Source organism: Sus scrofa, chromosome 16 (assembly GCF_054392235.1).
Source record: "Sus scrofa isolate SSC_HxYL_T2T_F1_AM1 chromosome 16, Sscrofa_HxYL_maternal_Yorkshire_Landrace_v2.0, whole genome shotgun sequence".
Classification (NCBI taxonomy): domain Eukaryota; kingdom Metazoa; phylum Chordata; class Mammalia; order Artiodactyla; family Suidae; genus Sus; species Sus scrofa.
The window spans coordinates 50,483,529-50,501,586 of NC_139398.1; the positions used below are offsets into that span (position 1 = coordinate 50,483,529).

General features: G+C 35.8%; 1 protein-coding gene and 1 long non-coding RNA gene across 29 annotated transcripts in view; both read right to left on the bottom strand.

Moving 5' to 3' along the window:
* Positions 1–18,058, bottom strand: part of PDE4D (phosphodiesterase 4D) — a 1,507,422-nt gene that overhangs the window by 648,208 nt on the left and 841,156 nt on the right. The gene's annotated exons all lie outside the window — the stretch shown is intronic.
* Positions 1,011–10,023, bottom strand: LOC146395566 (uncharacterized). The gene is made up of 2 exons (XR_014831394.1): positions 5,417–10,023; positions 1,011–2,573 (listed from the first exon to the last, which is right to left on the bottom strand). It is a non-coding gene; the product is annotated as an uncharacterized LOC146395566 (long non-coding RNA).

Consider the following 18,058-nt stretch of genomic DNA (forward strand, 5'->3'; position numbering starts at 1 on the left):
GTAATATCCAGGAAGTACATCCTTTCCATCAATCTACTCCACAGCCTCCACATGCCAGATTCTTTTAGTGGCCACAAGATGACTACCATAGCATGATGATCAATCACAGACATGGCGAAGGTCACAGCAAATGCTCCTCCTGAGCATGTGTATTTAAAAAGCCCTCCAGCAAACTAACTTCACACCTCATGCTCTAGAACAATGTCATCTTCCCATGACTAATCAGTCTTAGGGAACAAGACATGACCCTGAGTGAGGCAGACTACCCAATGTACCCCTGACCTGGGGATTAAGACTGCCTCCCCTGAGAAGGGTGACATCTGAAGAAAGAATTGTTATCTTTGGCAAGAGAAGAGAGGAAATAAGTTGTGAAGGGGCCACCACTGGTATCTACTACTTTTTTTTTTTTTTTTTTTTTTTTTTGGTCTCTTTTGGGCCATACCCGTGGCATATGGAGGTTCCCAGACTAGAGGTCCAATTAGAACTGTAGCAGCCAGTCTACATCACAGCAACACTGGATCCTTAACCCACTGAGAGTGGCTGGGGATCGAACCCATGTTCTCATGGATGCTAGTCTGTTTCATTAACCACTGAGCCACGAGGGTAACTCCAGGTATCTGCTACATTTAGATTATATAGCACTGAGTATGACTGGAAAGCAAATCTTCGCCTGTGTGTTTAATTAAAAGATAAGCATTAGAAAAGATGGGAGTCACTAAAATCACCCCTTTTCTCTCATAGAATTTAAAACAGTGCCACAATTTTTCAATCAGGTGGATTCTGAAGACTGGATTCTGAAGACTATGGTTGGTTCATCCCCTCTTTTTGAAGTTCTCCTAGAGTTTACAGGATATCATACTACTCAATTCTTTTCCAACTGCTTAATCTATTCATGTTCATCTCTGCTTTGCACTGACTTCCTGCTGCCTTTTGGAAGATTTAGCCATAAGCCCTATTTTCTTTTCTTTCTAACCACTTCAATGGCTTCAAATAGCACAATTATATAAATGTTTTTCTAATTCATACCTATACCCTGACCTCACTTCCACATTAGGCATAATCTACTTTCATCACCAGCTAACACTAAAACTCAACAAATCTCCCCAAGCGTCTTCTTCCGATTTAGGATCTTCTCCTGATTTCCCTTTTATGTTCCCACCTCATCCTTCTCCCAGTTATTCAAGCCTGAACATGAGCATTGCCTTGGATACCTCAGTCTTATTCAACTATCATATTAATTTGTGTAATATGGTATACTATCTTTGAAATGCCTCTATTATCTATCTCTGACCCTTTTCGTTGTCACCGACTCAACCCCACATTACCTCTTATCCAGTCTAATCCACCAGTCTTAATGTTTCTTAGACCACACACCCAGCCTAAGCTCCCATGAAAACATTCCAGATGGATCTTCTTATGGCATTCCATCAACATCTGCCTGCTAATTCTTTTCATCCTGTGCTTGAGCTCACTCGCCCACTGGCTCTTTCCCCAAAAAGCATGTACCCTGTTTTCTGTTTCCGTGCCTTTGTTCAGTGTTCCTTCCTCTGTTTGTAATTATGCTGGCCTTATTTCTGTAGAAGTCCTACCCATCCTTAAACCTTAAATGTTGAGAATAGTTGTCTCTGTAAGACTATATATGATGACTACAGCAGTGCAAGTCTCTGGCATTTTTTAACTGATATTGAGAAAATACTCTAATTCTATGAGATTCAGGTAGTCCTCTGTAAAAGGTGGTAGGGAATAATACTTTCTCTGGCTCTGTCATAGAACAATGGAAATCAACAAAAATTTAAATGTGATGAATATGTAAAAGCAAGAATGAAGGCTAACATGCCATGCATATTGGGAGGTGTTATCAACATCCTCTGTAATGCTATGTAGTCACAGTATGCTATAAAGCATCCTTCTGGGATTCTACTTATGTTTATCACTTTTGTGGCACTGCTGATGATATCTCTGTTAGAATTAATTCAGCCATTTAAAAACAGGTTACTGACAATCATTGACACTTTTGGAATACAGATGCAAATTCAGAAGACAGAATAGAATCAGAAACTGCTGGACATAGTTAGAAAGAAATAATTAGGAAAAAGTGAAAGACATAGTTGGAATATTATGATCATATGGATAATTCCCTTTATTTGAACGTAAGTAATTATTTATATACTCCATATAAGTGCCTAAATTGAAATAAATATTTATATAAGTATTGATTAAAGAATTGCTCTCTGACACATGCTAAAGTCACCTGGCTATCCCTCAAAAGGCTGGCTTCACACTGAAGTATTCCATGAAAGGGTAAAACTTCAACTCTTTCTGGACTGTTGCTATGACGCACAAGGTACAGTCAATGTCTTAGGCTTGCTGAGAGTCATGGTCTAGGACATTGCTTTTCACCACTTAAAATACTTCATGGGAAATTTCTAAAACCACAGTTTTCATTACATAATTTGATATCGCAATATGGACCATTTGAATTTTTTCTCCTTCTCTTACGTCTTTTTTTTCCCCTTTTTTTTACTGATTTTTATTTTTTTCCACTAGGTTTACAGTATTTTGTCAATTTTCTACTGTAAAGCAATGTGACCCAGTCACACATACACATATACATTCTTTTTCTCACATTATCATGCTCTACCATAAGTAACTAGATATAGTTCCCAGTGCTATACAGCAGAGTCTCATTGCTTATCCATTCCAAAGACAATAGTCTGCATCTATTAACCCAGATTCCCAGGCCATCCCACTCCCTCCTTCTTCCCCTTGGCAACCACAAGTCTGTTCTCCATTTCCGTGACTTTCTTTTCTATGGAAATGTTCATTTGTGCCATATATTAGATTCCAGATATATGTGATATCATATGGCATTTGTCTTTTTTTTCTGACTTATTCACTTACTATGAGAGTCTCTAGTTCCATCTGTGTTGCTGCAAATGGATTATTTTGTTTTTTACGGCTGAGTAGTATTCCATTATGTATATATATCACATCTTCTTAATCCATTCATCTGTTGATGGACATTGAGGTTGTTTCCATGTCTTGGCTATTGTGAATAGTGCTGCAATGAACATATAGGTGCATGTGTCTTTTTCAAGGAAAGTTTTATTTGGATATATCCCCAAGAGTGGGATTGCTGGGTCATATTGCAGTTCTATGTATAGTTTTCTGAGGTACCTCCATACTGTTTTCCATAGTGGTTGTACCAACTTACATTTCCACCAATAGTGCAAGAGGGTTCCCTTTTCTCCACACACTCTCCAGCACTTGTTATTTGTGGACTTATTAATAATGGCCATCTGGCTGGTGTGAGGTGGTACCTCATAGTAGTTTTGATTTGCATTTCTCTAATAATCAGTGACATTGAGCATTTTTTCATGTGCTTTTTGGCCATCTGTATATCTTCTTTGGAGAAGTGTCTATTCAGGTCTTTTGCCCATTTTTCAATTAGGTTGTTGGTTTTTTTCTGTTGAGTTGCAAGTCCCAGTAATCAAGACAGTGTGGTACTGGTACCAAAACAGATATACAGACCAATGGAACAGAATAGACAGCATAGAAATAAACCCAGACACCTATGGTCAATTAATCTTCGACAAAGGAGGCAAGAATATAAAATGGGGAAAAGACAGTCTTTTCAGCAGATGATGCTGGGAAAACTGGACAGCTGCATGTAAATCAATGAAATTGGAACACATCCTCACACCATGCACAAAAATAATTCAAAATGGCTTAAACACTTAAATGTAAGACAAGACACCATCAAACTCCTAGAAGAGAACATAGGCTAAACATTCTCTGACATCAACCTTTCTCAGGTCAGTCACCCAAAGCAACAGAAATAAAAGCAAAAATAAACCAATGGGGCCTAATCAAACTGATAAGCTTTTGCACAGCAAAGGAAACCATAAAAAAAGAACAAAAAGACAACTTACAGAATAGGAGAAAATTGTTTCAAACAATGCAACTGACAGGGGCTTAATCTCTAAAATATACAAACAACTTACTTCTTTATTTTTTAATTTTCACAAGCTTACAGACCCCTTCCACAGTCTCAGAATTCTCTACCCATTTTCATCCTCTCCTAGTTGTTAATGTGAAAACGTTAAATAAGTTTAAATCTGTATTTTACCAGTCAGTGCCATCATTTAAAACACAGATTTGGGGGAGTTCCCGCTGTGGCACAGTGGGTTAATGATCCCACTGCAGTGGCTCAGGTCACTGAGGAGGTCTGGGTTCAATCCCCAGCCCAGTAGTTCAAAGGGTTAAGGATCTTACATTGCCATGGCTGTGGCGTAGGTTGCAGCTGCAGCTGGGATTTGATCTCTGGCCTGTGGGTGTGGCCATAAAACAACAACAACAACAATAACAAAAAACCCCACAGAATTTAGGGGACCATGGAGTTCAACCCTTTAATTTTTTAGGTGTAGATCCACAACACTGCACATTGTCCACCCCCTAAATGTTCCTTGAGTTTCACTTTCATGTTATGTAAAATTAATTAGTGCTCTACTTTGTCAATTCTATAGCATTGCACTTCCATCTACAAACCCAGAAGAAGCAGTGGCAGACTGTTTAAAAATAGCAAAGCATTATGGTAATGAACACAGATTAAACTACCTGTTTCTCCATTTGTTTTTCACCTAAAAGTTGGAAGTAATGACCATGCATCTAACTTGAGTTTTTGTGAAGATCAGTTGGGTTAATGTATATAAAATGCTTAGAGAGTACCTGAGACTTAAATACCCTGTGCTCAAAATGCTGGAGAGGGTGTGGAGAAAAGGGTACCCTTTCACACTGTTGGTGGGAATGTAAATTGGTACAACCACTGTGGAAAACAGTATAGAGGTATCTCAGAAAACTAAACATAGAACTACTATATGACCCAGCAATCCCACCCCTGGGCATATATCCAGAAAAGGCTTTCCTTGAAAAAGACACATGCACCTGCAGCACTATTCACAATAGCCAAGATGTGGAAACAACCTAATGTCCATCAACAGATGAATGGATTAAAAAGAGGTGGTAGATATACACAATGGAATGCTACTCTGCCATTAAAAATGCCATTTGCAGTAACATGGATGGAACTATAGACTCTCATAGTAAGTGATGTAGGTCAGAAAGAGAAAGACAAATACCATATGATATCACATATATCTGGAATCTAATATATGGCACAAATGAACCTTTCCACAGAAAAGAAACTCATGGACTTGGAGAACAAACTTGTGCTTGCCAAGGGAGAGAGTGGAATTGACTGGGAATCTGGGGTTAACATAGGCAAACTATTGTGTTTGGACTGGATAAGCAATGAGATCCTGCCACATAGCACAGGGAACTATATCTAGTCACTTGTGATGGAATATGATGGAGGAGAATCTGGGTCACTTTGCTATACAGTAGAAATTGACAACACTGTAAACCAACTATAATGGAAATAAAAATCATAAGAAAAAATAAATAAATAACCTGTGTTCACTATCACTCTTCTTGTTTTTGTTATTTTTATTACTGTAGGGTTCTACATTTTAAGGTATGTGGTGAGCATATACTAGTTATGGGATTTTGAAGATAAACTATATCATTTCAATGTTAATATCTTTGCTTGATTTAGTCACTGCAATGATCAGCTTAGCTCTTTTAGTTATCATTCCAATGAAAATTTCAAAGTACATACATGCAACATATACTCACTTACTTTTAATACAGATTTCCATGTGCAAAGCGTTTCTGAAGATGGAGCAGAAATGAGGGATGAGCTCTGGCTATTTAATCTGGTAACTGTAGCAGAGTTAAACACTGTCAGTGATCCTGTCCTGGCTGATAATTACCTCCTCAAATTATCAGTCTAAGAGAGGCAATGTATAAATTGAGATCAGGTTCCCATACTGGTTAAAACTAACAGCATAGCCTCGACCACCCTCCTCTGAGTTGGAGGATCAAAGAAAGAAATTATTAAAGATCCATACATTAATTAGGCAGACAGATCACCATGTGATCTATCTCGAGGAAAGAAAACTCCTGTTTGATTACCATGATTCTTTTCTAACTATAAAAATTAGCTTGGGGTGAATGGTAGGCAATGAAAATACAAAATGGTATATAGGGATTGAGAAGGACAGCAACCATGATAATTAGTTATCTTTCCAAACAATAAAGAGAAATCAAATATTAGGCTATTATTTTCCTGTTTAAAAAGGTAAACTTTCATATTAAAAGTACTACTCATGGAATAGTCAGCAAATACTGGAATTTCTTTTCCCCAGATACTTACTAAATGATTAAAAACTTCATTTCTAAGAGAATTTGCATAAGCATATCATTCCTAAACTCAGGAGCTTTAAAAGATCTGAGTTCCTCAATATCTCTATAGCACACTCTTGTAGATACAATGTTTCAGATATTCATGGACTCTCCCTAAATCTGGAAAGTCTTAAGGCAAAAAGGCAAAGTTGGAGCCCAAGTTGAGGCAGAGCTTCATTTCTGCCAACAATATCATGCCTGGCCAGTCCTGAAGAGTTTGCCAAGACCACACAGACAGAGACAAGATGGTAAGTTGAATGGAGAATTCTTTTTGAAACTGGAAGCCATCCTGAACTCCTGCCTAAAGTTGGAGAAAATGAAGAAGGGCCAAAACCAGAAACCATTAAGGCTCAGAGATAATTATTATGGAAAACCAACAAGCATTTACCTAATGATTCCCCAGAGCCACTCCTAAAAGAAGGAAAGGAAAGGAGAAGTTTATACCACCCGCAACGCAAAGAGTCAATGCAGTCAATGAAACAAAGAAGAAAAATCCATTTCTGAAATTTGATAATAACCTGACATAACTCTTTTTAAATTTCTGAGTAGTTAACTACATTATAATAATGTAGCCAAATATGTAATTGCTTTTGTGAATGTATCCTTAAAATACCAACACCAAATTAAAATCACCACCCTGGAAAACATTGCAATCAGTAATTCTTTTTGCATAATCTATTTTACATTATTACTATAGATTTTTTTGCCTCGTGGTCCACAAAGGAAATTGCTCAACATGATGTGATACAGAAAGTACAGGATGCATCACAAATTAATCTCTCTCCATATATAACATGAAAGGGTTACATGTGATATTTTGAAAAATGAGAAATGTTCTTCTAGCTCCAAAGTTCTATGGAACAGTTTTTTTTAAGTGCCAGAAGAGAAAGGGAAGGATTTTTAATTTTCTGAGCTAATAATATCTCAGCTGGGAAGAAAGGTAATAATATCTCAAACTACCATTGAGTCTATACATTTATTAACAAATAGTTTAGAAATCATAACATGAAAATGTATCACAAATGTATTGTGGTTTGTTGCACTAATATTTTAAAGTACATGAAATGGCCACTTCCATATTTTCTTCATCTTTGAAAAGGGCTTTGAAAACACATCCTCTAAATCCTTTTAACTCAACGTTCTAAGAGTCTACAATTTTCCAAACATGTATAGCACTTCCTACAGAGAAGTCTTCTACTCTATCTTAACAAGTATAAATCTTTGCTTAAGAAGGTTAAATGGATACCTCAGATATATCCCTGTGCTCTAAGGGGTCCAGCAAGGCTTCCTTTGGGTGGGACAATAAATAGCCTGTGACTACTTGTATATGACTTTGCAGAGAAATTTACCTTTACTTGGTTTGAAGAAAAATGACTATGTGAACTCTGTAACGTTTGCCAATATTTCTATTCTTTAATAAATGACTCACTGATTAGGACCCAGTTTCCTTAGTAAGTATAAGATGTTTCCTTGTTTCCGATCAGTTTTTGGAAAGTAAAACAGACCTCCTTCTGAATTACCTCCTAAAGGCATACTTCATGTTTTTCCTAAGTAGTGATCATTTCCTTCTTACTGTTTCCAAACTAAATCATTACTCTCCTTTTGAATGCAAAGTAACACGTGCTACCTGTTGTTTTGATGAGTTTAATAGATCCAAACCCTGTGGGAAGTGCAATTGGCTCATCCACTTCTGAGCTCTGCACTTGGAAACTCCTGAGCCATTTCATTCTACGGGGAAGCAGGATGCCATCTAGTGACCAGATAGGAAATCACATCTGTGCACTTTGTCTAAACTTGGTATCACGATGAGGAGCAACACAACAGAATTGAAAGAGAAGTAGAGCAGAAATTCATTGCGCAGGAACTTTAGTTATTTCCTATGAATGCCATAATGCATAGTCATTACTTTAAAAATATGAGTTATAATGATATTCACGTGGCATTCTCAGTCTTAGAGGGTCACTTTTTAACCTCAACCTCCCTTGTTATATAGTCTTATGGTTTCCAAAATAAATGTCTTTACATGGAACACTTAATCAATGAGCATGTCTTTGGCTCATTAGTAATTATGAGACTTCCGAAACATAATTTCAAACATTGCACTGTAAAATACAGTTACTTAAAAATGCCTCATTTGGAGTTCCCTGATTGCCTACGGGGTTAAGGATTTGGCATTGTCATTGCTGTGGCACAGGTTCAACCCCTGACCCAGGAAATTCCACATGCCCCGGACACAGCAGCCCCCCCCCAAAGCCTCATTTTAAGTGATATTCTGTTAGTATGCTACTAAATTGCTGCATTTAAAAACACAAAGGAGGAATTCTCACTGTGGTGCAGTGGGTTAAGAATCTTGACTGCAGGAGCTCAAGTCACTGCAGAGGTGCAGGTTCAATCCCCTGCCCAGTATCATGGGTTATAGGTCTCAGCTATGGCTTAGATTTGATTCCTGGTCTGGGAATTTCCATATGCTGTGGGTAGAGCCATAAAACAAACAAAAAATACAGAGGAAAAAGTTAGATGAAATAAATGGCATATGATTTGAAGAATAAAACATTCCTCCACGTGGAATCAAAAGTGTTCACGAGGAGTTCCCGTCGTGGTGCAATTGTTGGTTAACGAATCTGACTAGGAACCATGAGGTTGCAGGTTTGATCCCTGGCCTTGCAAAGTGGGTTAAGGATCCAGTGTTGCCATGAGCTGTGGTGTAGGTCGCAGACGCGGCTCAGATCCCACGTTGCTGTGGCCCTGGCATAGGCCAGCAGCTACAGCTCTGATTAGACTCCTAGCCTGGGAACCTCTGTATGCCACGGGAGTAGCTCTAGAAAAGGAAAAAAGAAAAAAAACCTGAAAATAAAATAAAATGGTAATTAAAAAAAAAAGAAAAAGTTTTCACGAAAAAGCACCTGATTGTATTTTCTAGTATTACATGGGCATCGATAGGATAAGGTACACTTGCCTAGGCCAGGCAGATGCCCATACTGTCCTGGTAGATTTTGCTCAGTTTTTCCCCTCTGTAAAGTTCTACAAAGACGAGGACTTGTCTGATATATCTTTTCATCTCCACAGGAAATTTCCCTAATCATACTCTTACTTTCCAATGACTTCTAGGCAGACAATGGCACATATGTATCAATGTTAACTACATAGTATCTACATATGCACTCGGACTAGCTGTAACTAGGTTTTCATTCTGAGGTAAAATGAATTTCAGTGAGCCTATTCGGATGCCTCCTTTACCAAATAAATATTTCAAAAACACTCAACTTCTCTCTAGAATAAAGTTCCAAAAAGTAGATTTTTATTTCTCTAGTTACAGAATTGAGATTCAAGTGCGTAAGCGTTCCCACAATCTACAGTAAACTCTTCATGACATTACCAAAGTCCAAAGCCTGTCACAGGGCGGAAAGGAATGCTTTTTTGTTTGTTTGGTTTTTAATCAACACCTCCATAGCTACCAACAGCTCAGCCATCCAGCTCACATACGTAAAGTCATAGTTGGTTGTCCCTAAGGTAATTCAGTGTGTCTGTGGGCTACACCTTCCCAATTTGTAAGTGCTTGAAGGCTATGAAATGACAACGGACACATAAACTTTCATGATATTTGAGGGAACAAATTAGTCTTTGTAATGGAAGCTGAAAGGGCTTTGGATCTCATCTGACCTGGATTCAGGTCTGACTCTTCTGCTTTAGAGTCTGAGCTATTATGGAACCTCTTCAGTCTAAGTTTTCTGATGTGCATATGGAGATGTTCTCTGCTGATCTCCCCCCCCCCCATTTTTTTAAAGTTTTATTGAAGTAGAGATGAGTTACAAGGTTGTGATAATATCTGCTGTACAACACAGTGATTCAGTTATACATCTACACATTATACATTCTCATTCAGATTCTTTTCCCACATAGATTATAATACCAGTTCCTGTTGGCCAGTAATTTTTACATATCTCAGTGTGCATATGCCAATGCCAACCCCCCAGTCATTCCTCCCCTGCCCCACCTGTCCCCTTGGTAACTGTAAGTTTTATGAAGTCTGTGAATCTGTTTCCGCTAATCTTGATGACCCAAAGTTCTAAATTTGGCACCCACCGAACTTTCATGAGAGCAGTAGCTTTCAAAGTAATTTTGAAATGTCTGTTAAGAAACAGGCTTGGGAAAAATTAATTTTAAGTGATCCCAGTGTGACTGACAAAGATTTTAAATTTAGAGAGGGCTTGTGTGCTCATTGAGATGAAGGATCAAGTTGTATACTCAATAGCATAAGCATACACTTCTGTTTTCTGAAACAGACGATAGGATTTCAAGGAATGACAGTATTTATCTGCATTTATCTTTTGAAATAAGGAAAAAAAGATCAGTTGAAAGAGGTTTTTAATAATTGGTTTTAATACATCAATCCATATGGTTACATGCCTGGAGGTTTTCTTAGGAATTAACTTCATGTTCAGTATTGACTTTGAGATATCTGATATTTGTAGACACCTTTCATATATTTAAAAGGGCTAAAAACATTTATTTATGTTTCCATTAAGCCAAATATCAGTGACAAGCACAGGTCTGTAAATGGTCTACTTGTGCTTTATGATACAGATTAAACCTAGACAGAGTATTAAACTCATGATAAATTAATAAGCCAGTAGAGAGCTACTAAAAGCTAAAGGATTTTATAATCTTTTAGACTGCATATAGTCATTTAAGTCACAAACTACTCTGTTTCTTAAGAAAGTTAGTAAAGTATATATAAAGTACATACACTGAAATATGTATATTGTATGAAAAAGCAGCAGGAAAAAAAAAACACGGATGAATTTAAAAGGGAGGGGAGAGAAAGAATAGTTATAACTCTAAATTCTCTAATCTTGTTGAAATGAAAGAAAAAATTGCTTAAAGTAACTATTTTTAAAAATCAGTAGCTGTATGTATATATGACAACACAGTAATAGTTAAAACGAATGTTATTTATCACACATATGCAGAAAGGCAAATATTGAAAGAAATATGGTAAAATGTTTTTTCACTGTTTAGAAATCTTACACCAGTGATTTAACTTATATCCTTTCTGTATTCCAATGATCTGGCCTCTCTTGATCCACCTAAATAATACACTACTTAGCAGCTATCTAGCCTTTTCTTAAGGTTTTGTGAATAAATCATCTTATTGACTCTCGCCACAGTAAGAGAGAGAAACAGCAACCAGCTTAAACCTTCTGGGACAGATGAGCAACGGAGATGCACAGAAAGTCAAGTAAACACTGGCAATAGTTTTCACCTATTGTTCTTTCTCATTATTCTTCTGAAGAAAGATGAGAGTTATGGATTTCTCAAAATTACAGATTATGAAGTTCAGCTGGATTTCTTTTGTGTATGGACAGAATTGATGTTTGGAATGGCAGGTCCACATTGTAAGACTTATCGACCATGACTAACTTAATAACAGCAGAAAGAGCACTGACGTTATTATAATGGTGTTTAATGGAAGAATTAGAAATGGAAGTTTTTCTGAATTAGCTTGGAGCTAACCAAACAATCCAAGATGGAGAGCACCCAATCCGCAGCCATCTGCCCCCCAACCCCTCCCTGGTGTGAGTCTGCAGCAGGAGTCATTTGTGACCATCCACTCTCCTGAGCCACATTGCTGACACTTTGGCACAGCCTAACCTGGATTTTTGTATGTTTATGACAATCTCTTCACTAAACTTTTAGTTCCTGAGGGCCAAAACCCTCACTTTGTATTCTCAAGTCCTATTAAGCAAATACTAAGTACCCAATAAATGATGAATTAAGTAAACAAATGATCACATTATTGCTTAAAACTGAGGTGCATATATAACTCACTCTGGCAGCAAAATGATGAGCTAATCCCTGAAGACTTGTTCAAATACCTTAAACTCTCCATCAAAGGAATGCAAAAAAGTAGTCTTGGCTTGCGGTTCTAGAAATGTGGAATGTTAAAATTCTTGCTAGATTATTTTAAGTGTAATAGTCTGTCATAACTTTTTGCTGTAAAAGTTAATAATATTTTTTCAAAATTTATTTAAGTTATAGCTATAAATACAAGGAAATAACATCTCTAATTCTATCAGAATCAGTTTCACATTTTAGTATAAATATTTTAAAATGTGTAAGGAATCACATTATGTATAGTTTGTGATTAATTTAAATGTTAATATCCCTGTCATTTTTTGTAAATATATGTATGGAAGCATCTAATTTTAAATAGTTTTCTATTAATGTATATTTGCTCCCAATATTTGACTATTATCATCAACTCGTTAATAAGCACCTATGAAATATACTAGGTATTACTAATCTTTGTAAAACTTCAAGGAAAAATTTCAAATTAATCTCATCAAAGAGATAAGCTTATTCCCTCAATTTCTCTTCTCTATTTTGGCAAAAGACCACAATAATAGAAGAATTCAACATTTATTTTTAACTCATAATGTGGATTACATGATCAGAATCTCTTATAATGACACAATTCCTATTTCTACAGATGTAGGATAGGAAAAGGGCAACAAATTTTAATTCCAAAATGGCTGAACCTAGAAACATTTTCTAGACTACATTACTTAAATATCATAGGAATGATAGCTTTAAGGAAGGATGTTTTCCATATCAATTGAGATAAAAATGATTGCCTTGAAATAGTGATTACTTTTCAATTATCAAAAGTAAAAAAAAAAAATAACACTTTGCAGTTTTATTTTATTTTACAGTTTTTTGACTACATCATAAACCGTAAGAAATTCTACTGCAAGTGCTCTGAATAGGTAATCAGATACCTCTGTGGTTATGTTGCCTCCATAAACATTTCTTGGTGGTTTTGCTAACTCTAATCCTGTAATATAAAACCTCTAGATCTCACTCCAGTACAAATCTCAGATTATTCCCACTCCAGACAAAGGGCTAAATCTCTGCTGACAACCATCTAGCTTCTGTAGTCAAGTTCCTGCCAAGCTAAGGTGAACCAAGTGATATATGACAAAGGTAATGCAATGGCCAGACTGAAAAGCCATTCTGACATGTATGCTAACTTGTTTCCCAATATCAAGTCATCAGACCTGTAATGACTTAAATTTTTATAGAAATTCTTACATAGGACAATGGTTTAATAAATAGACTTGAATCAAGGCTACATACAAGAATACATATTTACCCACAATGAATAATGAATAATGGACTTGTATGTAAGTCACATAAAATTGTTGTTAAAGATACTGATCTGCTTTGTATAAAGATAGTAATGAAAAATATTAGCATATTTACAGGATGAAAGTTTTCCTGTTAAAGACAAATATTATCAGGTTTCCCTATTTACTGTGTCTTTCAGGAAGCTCAGGTCTAAATTTAAAACTAAACACAAAATGTACTTTTACATTTGTGCTTCTTTTTTTGGGGAGGGGGGTCTTTTTGTCTTTTCTAGGGCTGCTTCCCTTGGCATGTGGAGGTTCCCAGCCTAGGGGTCTAATCGGAGCTGTAGACGCTGGCCTACGCCAGAGCCACAGCAATGCAGAATCTGAGCCACATCTGCAACCGACACTAATCAAAATGAGATGAGGTGAAAATAACCACCTATCAAAACCCAGAAATACATTTGGAATTCACTCAGAAGTATGTTTGAAAACACTCCTGCACCCACAATTATCTCTATATTTTTTTTTCCCAGATGATCCTGAAGTTTAGTCCACGACAAAGTTCAACAGATACTCTGATTTAAGTCATAGATATCTACTCCAGGAAAAAAAATAATACCTATTTACCTGCTTTGGCTGGGTATTTAATGGTGCGAGGCAATCCTTACTACTGCGGAAATGGGTTTATTAGCATCTTATTTTAAACATAGAAATAGAAAAAGCCAATCCCCATATTGTTTGATTCAGCCCTATATGAAAACAAACTTACAAACTGAATATGGTTTATAAACTGAACCATATTTCAAATGAGAAACACAACTCATTGAAGTAGGATGAGAATGGGGTGAAGGGAAAACTAACCAAGTAACACTAGAATACAAGATTAGGCAAATAAGACAAAAAGAATGCTAAAAATCAAATTAAAAGGCTTACAGTCTCTTTTCTCCCAGGTTCTTCTCCCTCACTTCCCACCACCAGAGGCACAGGTTAGCAATTCTGAGACTACTATGTAGAACTATGTTCTAGGATTAAGAAAATGTGTAATATATTATGAATAATGGGAGGCAGATTTCTTACTGTTGTAAGGGAACAGATGAAAATGGAGAAGAAAAGAATGAACACTGTTGTACTGAACTGGAATTGGAAGTATAGGTGTGAAATCATGTATGTAATATATAGAGATACCTGGATATACACATGGATACAGATATGCACAGGCATGTATATTTATGCACACATTAATGTATAGAAGTATGTATATACATATGCTTCTTCCCCTACTGAGACCAGGTAGAACCAGTGGACTAGAAGCAAAAACTCTCCAGTAGCAATAAGCACACCCCCACCCCAAATTTTGGTTTCTAAATATCTTTTTCTATTAAAAGGAACCAAGGATTCTTACAGAAGCCACTGCTTCCAAAACTGGGGCAGGAGAAAATACTAGTCTTAAATATCGTGTGTCAAAAAGTTAGAAAGTGCTGAAGGAATGATAAGGACATGTCAAAATGGCAGTGGAGCCAAGCAGAAGGAACTCTCACTGTCCAAATCTACGACAGTATGAACACCAAAATAAATAATGATATTAACTAACAATAATTAAGGATTATAAGCTGCTAAATAACGAATCTATGAGGCTATACAGAAACAAATACAAAGGTAGGAAAAGAACACTTTTCCCTACGAAAAGATGCCACTAATAAATCAAGAAGAAATAATCACCCTTAGCAACCATCATTATAATAACTGATACAGGCAGAAATCATCTATAAATTTAATGATTGGGTAAAAATTCGAGAAATACCAGGATATTTCCCTAGTCTCAAAGTATGACTCTACAAGCTGCTTTTCATTAAAGTGGAAAATTTTAACCATGGTGGAGAAACATGGCAGATATCACTTTAACCAAACGATCAAAGTTAAAACTGTAGTAATGAAACTAAACAGCATGTGCCTGCAGATGTAAGAACTGAGCATCACTTTTGTAATATTCCCACCAAAACTGTATGACCTGAATCTCATCACAAGGAAACATAAAACTCAAATTGAAGAAATATCTATGAAACAACTAGCCTGTATTTAAAAACAAAAACAAAAACAAAACACCAATGTCATGAAATCCAATCAAAGTCTCAGGAATTGTTCTAGTTTAAAGGACATGACAACTAATTGCAAAGCATTATTTTGTATGTATTTTATCTTGCCCTAAAGAACTATTGGAACAACTACTGAAATTTAAAATTAGTTATATAGATTAGATAATTATATTGTATCACTGTTAATTTTATAATTTTGATCCCTGAACTATATGTAAGCTAATTCCACATTTTATGAAATATTTAAGTATTTAGAGGAAAAAGGGTATCACATCTATAACTTAAATATCTGAAAAGAAAAATTACAAAAATAAACATATATTTATGTATATACATTTATGTATATACATGGAAGAGAGATAGAGAGATAGACTAAAAGAGAGAGAGAGGGAAAGAAAGACAGAAGATAGAAAATGAGAATGAAGAGGACCCTCGGTGAAGGGTATCCAGGAGTCTTTCGTGCCATCCTTGCAATTTTACAGTAAATCTGAAATTACGTAAAATTAAAAATTAAAATAAATCCCTTTGTTAGTGAGAAAGTACTTAGAGTCTTCGTCTGGCTTTTATTTTTCAGGCCTGATTGTAATAAATGGCTCTAATAGATTCATTTCTGAATAACAACACAAATATATATTTGTCCCACATAAGCATTTTTCAAACTGTGAACTGCAATCTATTAGTAGGTTATGAATTCTATGTAGTGGGATATGACCAGCATTTTTTAATGTGCAGAAGAAAAGGAAGAATATTAGAATGTATTGCACGTGATAGAGCTAAGTATTTATTTCTGATACTTGAATTATAATTATACACAATCGTATGTATATGTTTGTGTGCCTTGGGTCTTAATTTAAAATGTTTTTCCTACTATAGTTTATTCTCAAAAGAAAAAAAGAAAAAGACTGAAAACATTGTATTCTTCCTTTTTATCCTAGAGGTTTACCTTTACTCATTTGTATGCATGCATTCAATTTACCTTTATCCAATTCCTTCAATAATCACTGTTAAGCACTTTCTGTTTGTCAAGTACTACACTGATGACAGCTACTATTACAAAACTCATGATCTCTTCCAGCCCCCTCCTCCTCCTCCCCTTTCTCTTAGAGAAAATCTTACCTCTTAAGTTAGTAAAAGCTAATACATCTTAAAAGTATTCAACAGGAGATGTGGATCCAAACTACAAATTACAGAATATTCATCTTTTTTGAGAAGATATAGTTCTATATAATTTATCTTGGTAATATAATTTTCTCATTTTGTAATTTATTCATCCAAAAACTATGTTTAAAAATACTGATGCCTTCTATAACTTGACTCTTGACAAGTCCTAGGGGGTTACAAAACAATGAGCTAATAGTAATCATATACCTACAAAGATATTCAGAAACCACTAATCAGTACTGAACAACTTGGAAATAATTTGTGACCAGGTGCTCATGTATTAATGTATTTATTTACATAAATGTATCTAATCTGAGTTTTTAGGCAATGATATTCTAAACTTTTCTGTTCTTGACATAATCAGTCAACTTAATTGCTCCCAACCTAGACAACTTTCACTTAAAAATAAACTTTATGCTGATAATTTAGTGAACCATTTCCCCAGTATAAGTTGCCTTTTTTAAACTAAAAAGCATGAGTACATCTACAGTTCTTATAAAATAGGATAATATATTGAATTTAGGATTTATGGAGATTTAAAGTTAGAATTGTCAAGTAACCTTCTAGGGAATTTCTATGACTAGTTTCCCAAATATTGCAGACACCATAAAACTGTGCTTTTTGATATCTTACCTATTTGGAATAAAAATCCTATTTGGATTTTCCAATTTCGTCATAATAAACGCCCAGTACAAAAAGGAAATGTGTGCAGGGAAGGAAATGATTATTTGCAAGAAATCTCACACGTGAGATTAAAAGTCTAAAAAATCTTCCCATTATATTTGGGTCCTGTTCCCTGTTTTTTATCTCATTTATCAATATGTTATTTCTTCATTGTGATTTATCATTAGTTTTAAAATACAGAAACCTTTATTTTAAAATATATAGAAAATACATTTAAATTTACACATGAAAGTAAATATAAAAGTATAACTATCTCTTTTTGTTTGGTATGGATAAATGAAATTGTATACATCAATATTTTTCGTGATTCTGCCAAGCCCACATGACCCTCAGATGTTATTAGGGTCCAAACAACTTACCAAGCCCAGAGGTCTCTAATCATCTAGTTTTAGGTGTATTTTTCAGACTCTCCTCCTACTATAGTCCCATAAATTCACCATGTCATGTAAGATTCACTGTACCATCAACCTTCTCTATGATGGTTCAAACCAGTGTGCCTTTGAACATGGCGCCCATTCAACCATTAACCCCTAGCTACCTGGGCAACCTTCAAGACAAATTTCAGTGTCACTTGGTGCGTGAAGTTTCTCCTTCCTCCCTCAGGACTACCTTCCCTTCTCCCCCCAGATGTAATTTTCCTTCTTCTGTCTCCCCATATCTCTTTGCCCATGCTGTTATCTCTTTTAC